The sequence below is a fragment of the Trichomycterus rosablanca genome, chromosome 8, assembly GCF_030014385.1.
Source record: "Trichomycterus rosablanca isolate fTriRos1 chromosome 8, fTriRos1.hap1, whole genome shotgun sequence".
Taxonomy (NCBI): domain Eukaryota; kingdom Metazoa; phylum Chordata; class Actinopteri; order Siluriformes; family Trichomycteridae; genus Trichomycterus; species Trichomycterus rosablanca.
In genome coordinates, this window is record NC_085995.1 from 31,221,732 (window position 1) to 31,241,580 (window position 19,849).

General features: G+C 38.9%; 1 protein-coding gene across 1 annotated transcript in view; it reads left to right on the forward strand.

Moving 5' to 3' along the window:
- Positions 1-19,849, forward strand: part of si:dkey-219c3.2 (transcription initiation factor TFIID subunit 4) — a 56,405-nt gene that overhangs the window by 32,118 nt on the left and 4,438 nt on the right. The window lies entirely within an intron of this gene.

Here is a 19,849-nt window from a genome sequence, read left to right on the forward strand (position 1 = left end):
GATAAATAATAATAGGCTAACTTTTTTGGGTAAGATGGCTGTTTTATAAGTAATGAAAGCACAAACGGAATGACGTGTCAGAACCGCACAGTGGGGAATAAGTAAAGTGAAATAGCTCAATCAGGCTTCTTGCAGTGCATCCTAATTGACCAATTAAAATTTTTAGCTGGTGGAGAGAATATTGAGATTAGTGCAATTCTGTTTTATATAAATGTGTGTAGATGCAGAACTCATTATTAATATTATTGTGTATATAATATAACAATAGTTTAAATACTGATTATTTGTCAAGGCCTTGTATTGGCTGTAAATCCTCCATAGACCTGTTTCAGTATGGCTTGGGTAACCTGTTATGTATGTCATGTACAGGTTTTATACATATAAATCATTGTTGTTGAAGTAGATCATTTTTCCATGGAAAGAACCTCAACCTTAACCCTGTTTTTTAACTAACTTACTGAATTACTCCCACACATACTTAATCATGGTAAGAAAATAAGGTGGAGCTATTGGGCATAAGGACTGGTCACACTTGTCCCTTGAATTAATAACACTGTGTGTGTTTTTTCTTTATAAGGTGTGCATTCCTACCTTTCTGTGAATCGCTGCAGCTATTTTTTGCCTTGTGTTACATTAAATACAAAATTTATCTTCAGTCATGCAGCTTGGCTAATTGCCTGACTGATTACATGAAATGTTTTTCTTTGTATAACATACATTTATTTATCAACATCAGGAAACCAGTTTTAATTGCTGTAAGACAAGCACAGCTTTGAATCAATAGGTTTCTAAGCATGTGCCGGATTTTTACGCTCATGACAAGGTAAAGTAGCAACAGCAGTAACGGTGTACTGAATAAACACGCTTTTTAATGAAGAACTGTGGGGTTACAGCCACTGACTGACTGCTGATGTGCTAATCAAACTCAAGATCATTACAATTTTAAAGCATTAGTTGCACTTGACTTTCTAATATCTCTTATGTAAAAAAAAGAAATAGCTTGTTTGACTTTGTAGATATATAACCTAAATCTAAAAGAGATTTTGTTTTGCACGGGCCGAGAGGAAGCAAGGCTGTCCATGCATGACTGATTGTTGACTGGTTATCGCCACGTCTTTTGGCTCCTCATTTGCATAATATTAAACTCTCCTTAACTTTGTTACGTTTCTGGCTTTGCTCATGTCACATAGCTGGCGGTCACTCTTCCTTATTAAAAGTAAAATCTCTGGCTGCTTCGCTTCGACTTTGCATTATACTCTATTACTTCTTTATATTCCCTGATATTGTTGGTGTTGTTGGTATTACCTTTGATAATTTCCAGTAAGCTTATGTAAGAGCCATGCTGCTGGTAAAAGCAGTGCCTTAGTTCTGGGGGTTTGAATCCCAGGCTGGGCTCACAAAAACGAAAGGTGCATGGCTTTACGCGATCCTTGCCATTGGGGGGGGACACATAGGTGCATCATTAGTGCCAGTCCCAAGCCTGGATAAACAGGAGGGCACCAAATAAATAATGCAGACGAATGATCTGCTGTGGCGACCCCTAACGGGAGCAGCCAAAAGGGAGCATTCATTCATTACCAACATTATGTTGATTTGTCATTTTAGTTTACTGTTAATTCTGTCTATTAGGGATGCAGTATTAGCTTTGCCATTGGTATTGACTAAAAAAAAGCAACTGGAACTGGTGCATTGGTACATACAGTGTATCACAAAAGTGAGTACACCCCTCACATTTCTGCAAATATTTTATTATATATTTTCATGGGACAACACTATAGACATGAAACTTGGATATAACTTAGAGTAGTCAGTGTACAACTTGTATAGCAGTGTAGATTTACTGTCTTCTGAAAATAACTCAACACACAGCCATTAATGTCAAAATGGCTGGCAACATAAGTGAGTACACCCCACAGTGAACATGTCCAAATTGTGCCCAAAGTGTCAATATTTTGTGTGACCACCATTATTATCCAGCACTGCCTTAACCCTCATGGGCATGGAATTCACCAGAGCTGCACAGGTTGCTACTGGAATCCTCTTCCACTCCTCCATGATGACATCACGGAGCTGGTGGATGTTAGACACCTTGAACTCCTCCACCTTCCACTTGAGGATGCGCCACAGGTGCTCAATTGGGTTTAGTCCATCACCTTTACCTTCAGCTTCCTCAGCAAGGCAGTTGTCATCTTGGAGGTTGTGTTTGGGGTCGTTATCCTGTTGGAAAACTGCCATGAGGCCCAGTTTTCGAAGGGAGGGGATCATGCTCTGTTTCAGAATGTCACAGTACATGTTGGAATTCATGTTTCCCTCAATGAACTGCAGCTCCCCAGTGCCAGCAACACTCATGCAGCCCAAGACCATGATGCTACCACCACCATGCTTGACTGTAGGCAAGATACAGTTGTCTTGGTACTTCTCACAATTCTATTTCTCACATCCTCAGAGAGTTCTTTGCCATGAGGTGCCATGTTGAATATCCAGTGGCCAGTATGAGAGAATTGTACCAAAAACACCAAATTTAACAGCCCTGCTCCCCATTTACACCTGGGACCTTGACACATGACACCAGGGAGGGACAACGACACATTTGGACATGTTCACTGTGGGGTGTACTCACTTATGTTGCCAGCCATTTAGACATTAATGGCTGTGTGTTGAGTTATTTTCAGAAGACAGTAAATCTACACTGCTATACAAGCTGTACACTGACTACTCTAAGTTATATCCAAGTTTCATGTCTATAGTGTTGTCCCATGAAAAGATATAATGAAATATTTGCAGAAATGTGAGGGGTGTACTCACTTTTGTGATACACTGTATATATACAGTATATATACATTGGTGTATATTTTTTACAGCAGTTATGATTTAGTTTAGGGAAGGAAGGTATATTCCCTTATAAGACTCATATTTTTTCAAGTTATAGCATAAATAATAAACCTGAGCAGATCCATTACTAGATCCATTGTTTGAAGGTTTTTGTTTTTTTATTATTAAAATAATTGGCTATATTTGCATGTATACAATTTAGCAGAAAGGCTTATTTGTTTACCAACTTCTTCCTATGCAAATTATATTTCAAATCCTACAGAGCTCTAACTGAGAGTTAATAAGTTACATATTGTGTTTCCCACTGAAGCAGTAATTTCCCCAACACATTTAAAATACTCATTATTCATTCAAATCTACAATCTGTTCTTTTAACAGTGTAGTAACTTGGAAAGTTTTTTTTAAATTATTTACTAGAATTAGAATTAGTCTGTGAATAATCTGTGTGTGCAGAGACATTGCAGAAATATTAGTACATGAACATTAGAGAATAGAATGCTACATTGTGGAGCTTCATGTTCCCAGCAAAAGTCGTCAATTGGTAAATAAAGTGCCCTGCTGACTTCTGCAATTGTGCCCTTGTGATTGAAAAAAACAAAGAAACAAAGACAATTCTACAAAATGGTACATGCAGTACTGAACTTTTAAATAGCCTCACCCAGACATTTAGAATGTCACATCAAAAAAGAGGTTTTACTGATCATGGATTTGCAGCAAAACCAACAAAGCCATTTTTCCTTCTTATTTTCCCCTCGCCATATTTCAGACTTTCACATTTGCCTTAAAATGCCTTTGGCTGTTCTTTCCCCCCTCTGTCTCCAGACCCACCCACCCCCCGTGGAGTAAGGTGAATGTGACTTTTCTAAAGGGGTCAGTGCTGGCCCAGAGGGCCATGGTGAGGCCGCTCTGAAGGGGCCAGTCAGACATTTCATTTCCACTAATGTGCCTGAAGGCTTGTGCGGCCTGGAGCATCGGCTTGCCTGCCAGGTGGCCTGCTACGCTATGAAGGTTTACTCTTATTGTACTTCAGCTTCTTGACAGAAAAAAAACGACGGAAGCTGTTGTGAGCTCTCTGTAAAGCCTGATGTTATTGTCAAACGGCCTGTGAGATAAAACTGAGTATTTGTTATTAGTGGAGCTTAATAGCCACTGAAAGTGTCCAAGTGATTGATCTTAAGTAATGTTGTAGTCACAATTGCCAGCACAATATTATGTTGTTATGAATCTAAAATTAGAGACGTGGAGTCATTTTTGATTCCTATATTCTGTGATTTCAGTGGTTAAATATGCTAGCTCACTACCCCTGAGATCCAGGGTTCAAATCTCAGAGGTGCCATTAACCAGTCAGGCATCTGAACAGATGTGATTGGCTATGTCTGAGCCAGGGATGCGAACACCCTTGGCATTGGGAGGTGCACTCTTAGTGCTAGTCCCAAGCCCAGATAAAAATAAGGAGGGTTGCATCAGGAAGGTGTAAAAGCTGCACCAAATCTGCTGTGGTGACCCCCAAAAATATGGAAGCAGTGGGGGTTGGGGGGTAAGATGTTAGGTCACATGGTTCGCCAGAACTGCTTTTACACACTGGAACTGTGCTACAGGGATGGAACAGGGTTTTAGAGGATTTTAGTTTCTTCAGTTTGGATTTAGATTACAGTTTTAGTTAGCAATGTTTAACATATCAGTCCAGATGTGTAATTGGGTTTAGTTTTGGTGACTGTCAATGCCATATCATACAGTTGACCTTGTTTGCATTCTCATCGAACCATCAGTTCTTCTGTGAGCCTTGTAGATAAGGGCATTGTTTTTCTAAACAAGAGCAATTCCACCAGGACAGAACTGGGACATGGGAATCCAAACCATGTGACCATAATGCCACCTAGTGAATAGTAAAGCCAGCATACCTTACTCACTGTAAGGATCAAAAGTCCAGGCTGATACCTCTTTCTGAACGAAATGCTGAATTAGATATGTTCCTTTTGCTTTTATAATCCAAAATCAAGTGGCCCTTCTCATGATGATAATTGCTTAAGCTTTAAAAATCATTTTGTTGTGTATACGTATACACATGAACAATACAATAGCAGTTTTTTTATTTTCATTTTCCAGCTTGTTTGAATGAGGTCGGCCAATGTATCGCTCCTCTGGACCCAAAAGGCTTAAGGGTCTTGCTCTAGAGCCCAACTGGGGCTTCTTTTACTAATCGTTTAGAAGGTTACATAGGTAATATAATGACTAATTATGCTCATCACATATTTAAATTAAAGTCTGTGACTTGCTGGACGTTCAGAATGAACTGGCTCAGCATAAACTCTTATAGATATTAAAGTAAAATCCTGTTCTACTTTTTGCCTTGTGCATATTCAGAGCAAGGTGGTATTTACATCGTGCCCTTTCGGTGGTTTCAACGTGATTGCCAGTCGGGAACAGAGTTGCTATCTGAGACTTGATGAGCCGTTGATGCCCCAGGTCAAGCCTGAAGCAGAGCCTGGAGTCGGATTAGTCATAGAGCAGGTGACGAGGGCGTTCCTTAAAGGTGTGTTCTAGGCCCAACTTTAATAAAAGCTGCCGAATAGCTGTGGGCCTGCATACCAGACTGAGCCTGCGGCTCAACTGCACACTGAAGCGAGTATTAACATGTCCTTTCCACTTTGGAGGCCAGAGGGGCTGCGGTCAGGACGGATTGAGAGAAGGTTGGGGAAAAAAAGGAGAGGAGAAGAATAGGCAGTGACAGGAAAAAGAAGGGAGGAGGATTTACTGAATTGGTACATGCGTGCATCCTTCGCTTTCATCTTTAATGACTAGGATAAAAGTCCCCGGTATGTGTCGGCTTTTTGGAGTAGGTTTATCCTGTCTCTTTGGCCTGAGTTGCATTTTTGCTTTTAATTTAATCTGCACGGCAAAGCCATACAGAAATGGGCTGAAAGATGAGGAAACTAGGTACAGAAATAAAAAAGAGAGAGGGAGCAAGAGGGAGGCATATACGCTTGCCCTTCCCTGCAGCAGAATTAACAAGGCATCACATGGAAAACTATCTGAGGCTGCCTATGAGAAGGAGGGGGGAGAGGAGCCATTAAAAGCAGCCTGGAGGGATGGACTGCACCCAATATCACTAAAGCAAGCTCTTTCAGCCACTGAAGCAAGGGCTTGCTCACAGGCAAAAAAGCACAGAGTTCTATAGCCACAATTAAAACCTCCCCTTCTGCCAGATCAGCCCGGGGCGAGGTAGACGGCGGTGGGGGAAGGGACGACTGCGAAATACCAAAGGCACACTGAAACACAGAGCCAGTAATGAGCTCAACCAAAGCAGCCCTGTTCACACGGTGCTGAAGTTTACATTTTACCACTCACACTTTAGTCAGTTCTTGACTCCACATTGGCATTCAGACTTGCTTTTTTTTTAGTGGAGAGGGGTTCGAGATCCTGTTGTGACTTTGGTGTACGTACTTTCATACAGATTTGTTTTGAACTGCCCAAGTGCAAGGACAAAATGGGCTCAGGTGCGTTAGCAGGAATTGTATCAACCCATCATGCACTTGGAGTAGCACAGTTCACTGAGTTCTTGATAGAGGCATCCAGTGACAGCAGGTGCAGATTATTAGCATACAAACACCCTGTTAGTTCATTAAACTCGCATTAACTGACCTCTTTAATGGTCCTGTTTTAAAAAATAAAAAAGAGCAATATTAACACCCATAGAAGCCTCGTTACACCGACTCTGCATCTTTATTTCTATTTAATGTTTCAAATATTTCGTAAAGCTGTTTTTTTCTTTTCTTGGTGCATTAAATTTTGCACTGAGGAGTATCACAGCTACATTTAATGTTGAAAGTTGTAACATGTCATGGAACATGGCAATCTTGGTATTTCCGTTATTTTTATAATTGTGTAATCAAAACACAGACAGTTTCATTTACATTTGAGGCATTTGGCATACACTATTATCCAAAGTGACTTACAATTATGACTGAATACAATCTAAGCAAATCATCATTAACAGCCCTGGTTGGGGCCCAACAATGGTGACTTGGTGGTGGTGGGGGTCACAATTCTTGTGCCCATATAAACATGGCTGGTTTGACTGCACCCATTGGACTAGACCACAAGCATTTCAACTGGATAGTCAGTGATGCTCTATAAAAACTTCACAAAGCAAAATGTAGAGTTTGACAGGTCAGGAATGTCACCTTGAGCCGTTTTCAGTCAACTTGAAGTCCCAGGGTTTAAGCCCCTGTACGAACAACTGTCTGTCTGTCCAGTACTGGCAAAATCATGAAAAAACTTTTACTTTATACTGAGCAAAACAGACCCTTCTAAAAGTGTCTCTAATGGTCCATCCAATTCCTGTCCCTGTATATCACCCAATATATACTTTCAATCACTGTTCCCTTGCTGTTGTTGTGGACTCAGGGTGTGCTAACTTTCATATTACTTACACAAGTATCTAGTGTTGGAAGACACAAATGTAATGACCTAAAGCAGTGGAGCAGTGACCTGTGGGTGGGAAAGGGAAAGGTGGTAGTTTGTGTGTGTGTGTAGGAAGTGGGGGGGTCCATCATATCTTAATTTTATGAATCAATTATATAGATGTAAAGGACTGCCTTCTAACCAAATCATTCAATCATGTTTCACAGTTGGAAGTCCCTTCCTAAAGTTTTTGTTAAAATATTTAATCTTTATTAATGAAAGAAATGAGGTGGTGCAGCGGTGAAGTACGCTAACCCACTATCGCTGAGATTTGGGGTTCAAATCTCAGCAGTGCTGATAGGTGATCGTGCATCCACACAGACATCTTTGACTAGTGTGAATACATAACAATATGGTTATTTTGCGTCATCCAGGTTTGAATCTTAGTGGTGCTATTGACCAGTCAGGTGTCTACACAGATATGATTGACATGTCTGAGACTGGTGGGTTGGTGGTCCAAGTCCTGTGATGGTTAGGCACCCTCTCCATGGTATTTCTGCCTTGCGCCCAGTTTTTCCCACAGAACCGGACCAGCTGTGACCCTGACCAGGTTAAAGCAGTTGGTGAAAATTAAATGTCAGCATAAAAGTAACACTCTACTTATTATCGTGTAATGACTTCGCTAATGTTGTCAAGAAGCGCTTTAATACAGGGATGGCATTTCAGTTTGTGATTCTGTTGTTTTGTTAGCGCTTGTAATGAACTGTTTGCTAATGACTTTCAAAATGTTGAACTGGTTCTGCTGACTGTGTTTATGTCCAGTGTACTGTTCTACAATACTGCCTATAGACGACATAAGTATATAGACTTAATTACATGAAACTCATTGCTGAAGCCGATATAAGCTTATTGATTAATCACAGACTAATGACGGTCAGTTATTAGTTAAAAAAAAAAGGCAAAATTTGCATTCCTAATTTTTTACATATCAAATACAATCCAAACTTTATAGCTTATAGACGATTTATTCTCTTGTTTTGGGGCTCATCATGTACTGCAGGTTTAATCACATCTTTATTTCTGCTGCTTGGTGAGTGTTTGATCTGTTAGGAGGCACTAACGGAGTCGGAGTAATATTGGCTGCAGACCTTGTGTACATGTAGTCTAATCCATTAGTGTTGAGAGGTTATTGGCTTCCTTTCTGCAGCTGAAATAGAAGCCCATTAAGAGAGGTAATGTGTGCCCGCAGCATACCCAGCAGCCCCAAAGCCAATGGAGGGTGTATTTCACACAGCAGCGCGCGCGCACACACACACACACACACACACACACACACACACACACACACACACACACACAGGGCTTAAGGAGACCGAGGGTGTTAAGAAACTACACACTGCTTTCATCTGCACTCCTTCTTTTGTTCTCTTGCTTTTATTTCAACTGTTCGTACTTTTACTCTTTGCTCTTTCTGTCATTATATCTTTATCACTTTTTCTCGGCCCACACACTCTTTTTTTGCTCTCGCTTGCTCTTTTGCTTGCTCTCTGGCACAGGCTTGGGCACAGTCTTACATTGATCTGTGAAATTCTCCCCAGGCGATTATAAAATATTAAATCCAAGTCACACTACCACTTCACTCTCTTCCTTTCAATCTCACGCTTTCAAACTCTCTCCTTTTTTTCCTGTATTAACTCACTTCTCTGCTTTATTCACTAACTCGCTTCATCTTTGTTCTTACAGTTCGATTGTATTTGTTTGAAGTGTGAATAACGTTTAGGACTCGTGAAACGGTGAAGGTCTCTGTGTAAATTTTTTATATGTTGTGTAAATGACTTTGGCAAAGCTGAACTGTGGACCTCGCCAACAGCCGCAGCTAATTCCTTTCCAAGATAGTTGACAGTTAGCATTTTTGCTACCCCAAACATTGCCGCTAAAAATCATTCTGTAAATACTAATTCGTTCGTGTTGTGCCGAACATGTGTTTGTAGAGTGGGTTGGATGTGATTTTTCACAACACCAGCATGCACATGCATGTAATATCTGATTTATCTGTATATATTCAACTCACAAAATCTTAAAAAAAAAAAAATAATACATTTACATTTTAAAATAAGAGCAATAATTAAACAACCATTTATTTTGTTAGTTTTTAACCTCACTGACAATACACCACCAGTGAAAGGTACATTGGTCAATACTTTTACTTTTACTACTATAAATATCAAAACAATCTCTAAAAAAGAATAAACCAGAAGGGTCTAAACAATAAGATCCAAGCAAATGGAAATGTAAAAAGAGCTGACTCATGCCTTTACATTCCACTTGTCAGTTAACATTCAATTTATCAAACATAAACATGGTTGACTTCCATGTTAAACCCTCTGGATTGTGGCTGTATGAATTGAACTGTTTACTTCAGTATTTCGTAGTGTCATGTGGTACCACTTAACCCAGTTAGCCTTTTAGCCTAAACTGACAAAGCCAAATGTGGCACATTTACCCATTTATTAAAGCATTTACATTGTTAGGTGAGAATAGAAAAGTTATGAATAAATTACAATTTTTAAAATCTAACTTCGAAAGAAATAGATGGGAAAATATTCAGTCAGTCTAAGTGACACAATTTAAAGGAATAGACAAACTTCATATTACACTACAGGTGGTATGCACCATGGCTTGACCAATATAAAGTTTTAAACCACAAAGTCCAATGTTGAGGAGGGTGAAAAACCAACAAAAAACCTATTAAGCAATAATACAAATGGTCAAATATAGCAATAAATATAGTAATACAACTTCAAATGGTCAAATATAGTAATACAACTTCAAATGGTCAAATATAGTAATAATAATAATAAAAAAAATTCACAGGAAAAATAAGCAAAATGACTTATTTGCGGTATTCTGTTTTATTTTCACTGTTTTTGCATTCATTTAGAATGTATCTTGTGTATTTTATACACCTGTACTTAAAATGTTTGATTCATTAAATAATATTATACTAATATTAGACTTGGGCGGCACAGTGGCTAAGTGGGTAGCACTGTCGCCTCACAGCAAGAAGGTCCTGGGTTCGATCCCCAGGTGGGGCGGTCCGGGTCCTTTCTGTGTGGAGTTTGCATGTTCTCCCCATGTCTGCAGGGGTTTACTCCGGGTGCTCCGGTAGCCTTCCACAGTCCAAAGACATGCAAGTGAGGTAAATTGGAGACACTAAATTGTCCATGACTGTGTTTGACATTAAACTTGTGAACTGATGAATCTTGTGTGATGGGTAACTACCGTTTCTGTCATGAATGTAACCAAAGTGTAAAACATGACGTTAAAATCCTAGTAAACAAACATTAATATTAGTGTGTCTTAAACATGATGCTCAAATCTACTCCAAGCATGTTATTCATACACACATCATCATCACACACATGATCTGATTATTTGATCAGACTGTTATTATTATTAGTGTGATTTGAAGTAGCATAAATGTAAACTGATCCGGTCCGAACCATTAGTGCCTGATAAAGTCAGCAAATAAGTACAGATGTTACCTGGTTTTTGCAGCGGATGATTCTGGCAGTCGCCAAGCAGATCAAACAGGTAGAAAACTAAAGACACTCTGTCCTTACACTTTATAAATAAATAAATAAACTTTTCAAGCAGCTAAACATGTTTCTTTATGGTTTTCAGACTTATAACCATTGCTCCCTATAACCATTACTGCACAAACCTGTACATTTCTTATACTCCCATCAAACCAAATGTGATTAGTCTCTGTATCTATACAAGTGACTGATGAATGTTTTAATTATACTCTAGCATTATAAAAGGCGGTTACAATCATAAATGTGGGTTTATTATAAAAAAGTATAATCATTGCATAAAATAAGACACATTGTGTTAGTTGAGCACCACCATAAGGATACCTGCATTAGTTGGGTGGGTGGGTGTCTAGGTGTGAATTTCTAGCCCTCGACCAGAGCCTTTAAGGCCTCTTTGTGTATGTGTTGATTGTTTACTTTAAAGTAAGCCATTTACTGTGTTTTTAAGAAGTTAAGCCCTGCTTCTGGATATTTTGAACACTGTTTCTGGTAAACGTTGTATCTGAAATCTATGGGCAGTTGTGTAAATGATCCATCTAATATTACCCCACCCTGCTGGAGGGGTTTGTATGTGTGATTGTGAATATGTAACCACGCCAGGGGCCGTTGGCTACATTTCAGCTTCACTGACTAATATTACAGCTTTGAGTGTGGGTTTCTACCATTTGCTTGTGTTTGATTGAAATGTAGAAGCTGGTATCGCTCCTGGTTTAGCTGAAGGGGCGCATGACCGGTTTATGATTTATTTCATATAAAAAAAAGAACGTAAGAATTAAAGCAGTGTTGATCTTAGTTTAGAATTACCAGGGTAAAGGGTATGTTTGCATTTGTGTTGATAAACCGTTTACTTTTGTTATCAATTGCACAAAAAGGATTGACAGTATTTTTGAATACTCTATTTGCTATATTATTTGTTTTAAATCTTGCCACACCACCAAATAATTTGCTGGAGGTATTTTTTAACCCATTAGATTTTGTTTCAGAAAACTTTTAAACGTCTGAAACTTATTATACAGTGGTACCTTGAAACTCAACGGCAAATGGTTCTGGAAGTGGCTTTGAGTTTTAAGGTATTTTTTTCCCATAAGGATGTGTAGGAAACCTGTTACTGCATTCCATGGTCCTGTGGAACTGCATATATTTTAGGCTTATGTAAAATAATAGGGTTGTTTTTGACACTTGTACACTGAAATAACACAAATATAATATAAAAACATTTAAATACAATTAAAAAACAGTTAAAGATCATTTAAAAAAATACAATAAAATTTGCACTTTACCATTATTTCTTAAGTGTTTGCTTATACTTCTTAATCGTAATGCTTGATCTTGAAATACCGTATTCCGTCCAGTAAAGGCTTATTCACATGAGGAACGGCACATTAGCTTTTGCACAGCTTTTTTTAATGATAAGCGTTTTAGACTCTCTCTCGAAAAATTTTTCTCAGAACCCCGAGCTATAACACAAGTTTAAAAGTAAAACAGGAGAAAAAATCCAGATAAACACAGATACATGTGGACGCTTTCAGAGTGGATTTGACGGGTATTCCACACAAATGAAGATTCGTCCCATATTTACACTTTGATGATGTTTTACTGCACCGCTCAAGCCAATAGCTGAACAAAGCCGCTGGTTATTGTTAATTTGAAATTATTTAAAAAAAAATTAAGAAACTAAACACATTGAGTTTAAGGGAAATGTTGAGTTTCTCAACGAAGGGTGTTGAGTTTCAAAGATTTTGAGTTTAGGGGACAAGGTACCACTGTATTTGTGCGTGTTTTGAACAGTCTGTGAAAATTACAGTTGCAGATCTCAGAATTGCCGTGAGGTTTCTGTTTCTTATAGCTTTTGGCTTCAGATGTGCAAACCAACAAAATCCAAACCTTAAAATGTAAGGAAAGCGCTACTGAATGTTAAATGCTGCTTGAAAATATAAAATCTAAAGTGAAGAAACAGATTAAAGAATTTTCTTTTCAACACTAAAATACAAACATGAAAATGGCAGCTTTTGTGCTGCACCGTCTTTGTCTTTATGTTTGTACAGTGCCACCCTGAAGCTGAGTGCATAGCCTACAACCGTGTACATACACACACTGTATTTGAGTGGGAGAGCTTTTTTTTCGTTGCAGCCCTGAAGCTCTGCCTGCAGCCGCTCAGGCTTTTGTGCTGAAAAGAGAGAAAGACAGAGAGGAGTTGGTTCTGCTGAAAGAATTCCTCTATTTAAAGCTTTTTCTGTTTCAGCTTCCAATCACAAAGTTGCAGAGAACAAGTACAAATGTAGCTTTCATGTGCGTGTGGAGGCTGGAATTGTTGCTGCGTGTTTAGAAGAATTGGATGCCTTTTGTTGCTTTCAGTTTAATCATACTTTTGTGAGGCTAAACTCTGGAGGGGATGCTCGGCTCCACTCCCACAGTGCTGTGTGAATCATTCGGAGTCTTTTATCTGCTTATTTTTACCTTCTCTGACCTCTGGGCTTAGAAAACAGTTGGCCGTGACCATCAGTGCAGCAGATCCGAGCCTGGGGATCTATTAACACTGCTGAGCATGCAAGAGAAAAGACTTTTGAAATGTGATACTATAACTGAGTTGCTGTATTGTACTTGGTTAGTATTATGCCCAGATTTTTACACCAATAAAACCATGTTGTTTGAGTCTGTGTTGCGTATTTGCAGCCAGTATGTCTGGATGGTCGTTGATGTTACGCAACCATCTCATCATGATTAGGGGTGCGGGAAATGTATAGCATGTACCTGAAACACAGGGTGTAAGATAGTACACCCTCGGCAAGGTACCATTTCTTTACAGGGCATCCCAACCATTTACTCATGACTGAACACAATGAGAAATCTACAGATTTATGGCTTAAAACAAGCAGAACAGGCTATTCTGCCAGCTAAGAAGGCTCCATCATTTAGGTGCCTTTACTTTAGTGCTTTTTCATTAAAATATTTCTTAAATTTCTTAAGTTTCTTAATATTATGAGCGATTTAGGAAGTTGAAATTGGCATTTGGCACAGAAAGCCAGTATGTCTGATATGATATATGCACAACATTAATATTAATGGACCTCATTACCATTGGATTGGTGCTGGGTTCAAGTTAAGGGTGAGCCAGAATTTTCTATTATGATATATTTCATTTTTAATGGTTAATTGTGGTAATAATATGTATCACAGTGGTCTTTTTTGTTTTTTTTGAGATGATGAGGGTTGCTCATTTTATATACTTTAAATTATCCAAATGGAAACTGACTTTTAAGACTAGAAGGATAGGACTTAAGGAAAATCTGAATTTGATGCCAATAAGTGCTTACATACCAATATTTTAAAAGCCTTTTGAAATGTTTTGGTTTAAAGTGGTTCATGCACACACACGTCCCATAGAGCAATGCTGGGTTTACTAGTAGTTTAGGTTATTGATGCAGCTCAATCTTTATATATGTGAACAGAAAACAGCATTCACCTGTTTAAAATGGTAACACTCAATACGTTAGGCATGCCATCTAAATCCACACCATTTTGGTAGCAGACAAAAAAAAAACTTGGAATGTTAACTTTTTTACTCTGGTGTACTAGTAAATTATTATAAAACTCTGTATGGATTGAATTTTGCTTCGCAGTATAGCCTCCGTGTGTGTCACTGTCTGTCATGGGACAAACAAATCAGCTTACTGGGAAATGTAGTTAGAAATTGTAGCTCCTGTATTTAACTGTGCATTCATTCTAAAACTATTGCAAAAGGTTGCCTCTATCTGCTAACCAGGGTCCTTGCACAGTGTTAGAAGACCCCACCCACATAGTCCGGTCATCCTGCCCTAGCAGGAACTGCCAATTATGCCCGCTAGATGGCGCCCAGCCGACCAGTGGCAATGCCAAGTTACAAACTGACGAGTTCAGAATCTTGGCGCTGGTGTGCTAGCGGAATATCCTGCTGCGCCACCTGGGCACCTTACAGTGGTAAAGTAAATTTACTATATAATGTAACTAAATGTATACTGTAATCTGGGTGTGTGATGGATTTGGTGGGATAGGGGTGGAATAGTTCTGCCTTTTCTTTACACAGCTTAATTTCATTTGTGTTTAAACATCTAAGTCTGGGCCCTGTTGTTCTGATAGATCTGGAGATCTGACCTTTATCCATGATTTTTTTTACTATAGCCTCTCAGCTGCGACTACACTCACTGGAACTGCAGCTTTGTCAATACTGCACTAATTAGAAAATCCCCCTGCCTAAAGCAAGACGTTTTAATTAGTCCTTGTGTCAACTAGTTTGCAGATTGGATCCATAGTTAGAGCAACAAACCAGACTGCAAGCCAGGATTTCTCTTAGGCTGTTTGGGTGCTTGAATAATCATGGTAACATCTACTGACTTTCATCAGGTTCCTCTATTGGGTCAGCATTGGAAGTCCTACTTTGTTTTAGACTTTGGGGTGAAGCAGTGGGAGAGTGAGACTGGTCTCAGATCAGTGTCTGCAGACCCAGAGTTTAAATTCTTCCACAATTATGTTCATATAGACCACAGGCGATTGCTTTATTCATTGATGACTGTATGATGGTGCTTCTTTAGTTAATTTTTTTAATATTTAAGTGCTGAAATCTCACTCTTCTTCCATGCTTACAGATTTTCATTACAAACTGGTTGTATAAAGCAGTTGTGATTCAGTGTTTTTATTTTCCTTATCTGATTCTGATAGTGAAGTTCTGAGTATCTGCTTGTTTAGATTATTAATATGGACACTGAATCACTACATACAAAGTATTCTAAACAATGCAAAAAACAAATGTGTGATGGTGTGTGTGTTTGGTGTGTTCAGGTGATTACCTGATTACCATAACATAGATGCGTGTACAGCATAAAATGTGTCTATTATTTTACACTTGGCGTGGGATTGAATCATCAGCGGTTTACAACAGCACCTAAGATCTACGTTCCACAATACAAAATGTAGCAGCATGCCATCAGACAGTATGTATTTTATCACCCAGCCCTACCTTCACTTTCTTTCCTGTTTAAACAGCCATGCCTCTTGCCATCTTCAAACTTTTTAGGTGCTATGTATTAAGAACCTAACCTTCCACTTCCACAAAAAGGACCTCTGTTCTAACTGTGTGTCTTTAATCTAACAAGGCTCATAGCCTGTTCTTGGACTGTTGTCTGCTTGTACTAGTGTTAGGAACAGGTCTATACAACAATACCTTACAATCACAGTATATTCAGCAACACAACACTATATTTAACTCAGTCCATGGGTAGCACTGTCACCTCACAGCAAGAAGGTCCTGGGTTCGATCCCCAGGTGGGGCGACCTGGGTCCTTTCTGTGTGGAGTTTGCATGTTCTCCCCGTGTCCGCGTGGGTTTCCTTCGGGTACTCCGGTTTCCTCCCACAGTCCAAAGACATGCAAGTGAGGTGAATTGGAGATACTAAATTGTCCAGGGCTGTGTTTGATATAACCTTGTGTGAACTGATGAACCTTGTGTAATGAGTAACTACCGTTCCTGTCATGAATGTAACCAAAGTGTAAAACATGACTACAATCCTAATAAACAAACAAACTCAGTGCATAGTGTAATATGGGTGTGTGATAATTTGTAACAAGTGTACATTTATTATTTATTTTAACAACTCTAGACTTGCTGGGATAGTGATTGAATAGGAATGTTTTTTCTTTGGACTGATTATTTTCATTTGTGTCTAAATCTGGTACCCTTTGTTCTGATATAAAAGGTAGCGGCAGATATCTAAGGACTTTCATCAGACTTGCCATCAGACAGTATGTGTTCTTACAGGGTTCGTAGCCCGTTCTTGGACTGTTGTCTGCGTGTACTAGAATAAACTACTGTTTACTGAGAAAGGACTTCTGTAAAGTGCTTTGGATAAGAGCGTCTGCGAAATGCTGTAAACAAAGCATAAACAAAATAATTTAAGTCCTTTACAATGCATAACACCACAAGTGGTCTTGATCCAATTTGATTCATTTTTGTCTTCTCTAATGAAACTGGACCAGTTCAGTCTTCCCGTTCTATATATTCTGTTCTTTTTTTAGTGCAGTTACCTGTGCTGCTCAACATGTTGAGCTTTATAGTTAATGTGGTAAAATGAGAGAGAGCCATGAGAAACACTAGAATTTTCAGTTACAGCCTGGGGTGAAGAAATGCTTACATGGGTAATGTATTCATCCATATCTTTACACATTTAGGCAAGCTTAACAAGCCCGTTCTGAAGCGCAGAGCTAGGATAGTGGCAAAATGCCTCTGGCACGTTCACCCACACATGTGCACTGAGAAACTCCATCTTCTAACCTTCCAGTGCTCAAAACTCTTTCTGCTGCTAACTAACCACTAGCACAGGCTTTCATTTGCCTGTAGGATTGATATAATGAAGATATTATTTTTATAATGCCATTAAAACATGTTTAATGAAGGGAAAACTTTTCTTTTTGCTTTTCTTCAGTACAGATTACATAAGACAAGAGGAATGTAGCTAATGTGTAGGAGATACCAGCAATGATTTTCTTTTAGTTACCAATGTTAAATCTTTCTGCCTGTGTGTCCATTCATGACAGGACAGGTAGTTACAGGTTACACATGATACATCAGTTCACATTCAGTGTCGAACACAGTCACAGGAAATTTTGTATTTTTGATTCGCCTAACTTGCACGTCTTTGGACTGTGGGAGGAAACCCGAACTCCTTGAGGAAACCCATACAGACATTAGGGAGAACTTGCAATCCCTTCACCTGGAAATCAAACCCAAGACAGCAGTGCTATCCACTGAGCCACATTGCTGCCTTACCTGTGTGATTGTTGTCAGAATGTTCTTAATATATTAAATATTAAAAAGTTTCCGCACTTTTATATTTTGTTTGGAAACGGTGAGGGTGGGAGGAGCAGTAATTGGTCGTGTCTGAGAGACTGAGAGAGCTTATAGTCTGGATTTAGCGCCATCAGATTTCCACCTTTTTGGACACACTCAAAGAAGCTTTAAAGGGAAGGAGATTTTATGTTATGATGATGTGAAAGCAGTGGTGCATCAGTGGCTACATGTTCAATCAAATACATTTTTTGCTGATGGCATTAAAAAGTTGGTATGACGCTGGGAAAAATGCATCAGAAGGTAACCATGTAGAAAAGTGATGTTATTTATTTTGAAATTCTTAATAAGTACAGTTTAAAAAAGTTCAGAAACTTTTTGAAGAACCCTTGTACTTGGGGAGGAAAGGGTCTTAGGCTGCATTTTACAAAACATTTTAACATGTTTAAACATTCTTTTAAAATACATTGTAGGTATCAATGTCAATAATATTGATGCATTGATAAATCATTGGCACTGATCGTCATGCATTAAAAAGTAATCATGCATCAGCTAATCATAGGTACATGTACTTTTATTCTCGTCAGCAAAGGATATAAAGAAAAAGTCAATTGCCTATCAGCTTTCATCCAAAACTGTCTAATCCAGCACTAAATATCTATTTTCTCGTTTACACATTTTAGACTTAATCATGCCTAAATATTTATTATTATTATTATTATTAATTTAGGATGTATGTTTCTTTTGTCAACCTTAAGCAGCTCTTACTGTTTTTAGTTTTATTCAGGAAAGCAGAAAGTTCACAAGCATCTCTGGCTGTGTCCCAATTCTCACTGTACTGTTGTTATACTGTGCTATAAGTTTTTCCCGTGTCTGTGTGGGTTTCCTCCGGGAGCTCCGCTTTCCTCCCACAGTTCAAAGGCATGCAAGTGTGGTTAATTGAAGGTACAAAATTGTCCATGACTGTGTTTGACATTAACCTGTGAACTGATGAATCTTGTGTAACAAGTGGCTACCGTTCCTGTCATGAATGTAACCAGGGTGTAGAACATGACGTTAAAATCCTAATAAACAAACAAACAGTACTGTGCTATAAACATGACAAATTAGAACTCTAGCTTTAGTGCCATCTTTATTTAAACTGCTTTTTAGTCTGCAAAATGTGGTTTAAACTGAGTGTGTCTCTCTTAATCTATTATGAAATTGGCCATGAATTGACCGCTACAATTTTTCTTACAGTGAAGAGGACTCTTGGCATTATTATTACATGTTGTGGACATTTACAGCATTTAGCAAATGGTTTTGTCCAAAGCGACTTACAGTTGTGACCAAATACAACTTGAGTAACTGAAGGCTTTGCTCAGGGGCCCAAAAAAAACCAACTTGATGTGGTGAGACTTGTGAAGTGTCCTCAAGTTGAAACATTTATCAAAGCGTCTGGTATCCCTCTGCAAGCCTGTGTGTGCCAGCAGAAACCAGACAACAGTTGTGCAAAACACAACAACAAGCAAACAAGTGATTCCCACCCATCGTACAGAAATCTTTTCATGTAAGTAAGAGCCACCTTTCCTCTGATAATCACATAATTTTCCCAGCCCTGATTCCCCTGTGAGACCACGTACTAACTTGTCTAGATAAACGCAGGAGAGAATATGAATGGTGTCAGGAGAGGGTTGATGAGAATCTGGGAGTGTAGAGGTGTGTTGTAGAAGCTTAGCTTGGCTGTAGGGTGTTCCTGTAGGGTGTGGTGAGTGTTGTGTGCCCGGAGGCCGTCTGGCACTTCTCTCACACACCTTCTTTCTTTTCTTTTTTTTTATTTATTTCTTGCTCTATTTCATTACCGAGGTGCTCCTGTATCCCCAAGCATTATAGCTACTGTCTGATGTCATGCCACAGATCCCTGAAACACACACTACATGCACAATCTTCCTTTCTGCCACTCTCAGACCAAACACTGTCCAAATCTACTTACAAAGATTTTTTTTTTGGATATTTATTCAGACAATTGATTGGCACCCTGTCCAGAGTATTCAGTGTTTCCTTATGAAAACAGACCCACTGTGACCCAGACTAGTATAAAGCACAGAAATCTTTGTGTTTATAGTGAATGTTTTGTGTTGGTTGGAACAACGGGGATGCTGTGGTGCAGTTCATTGCTTATTGTTTTCTTTTTAACTGCTGTTTCTGCTGATTTCAGGTTG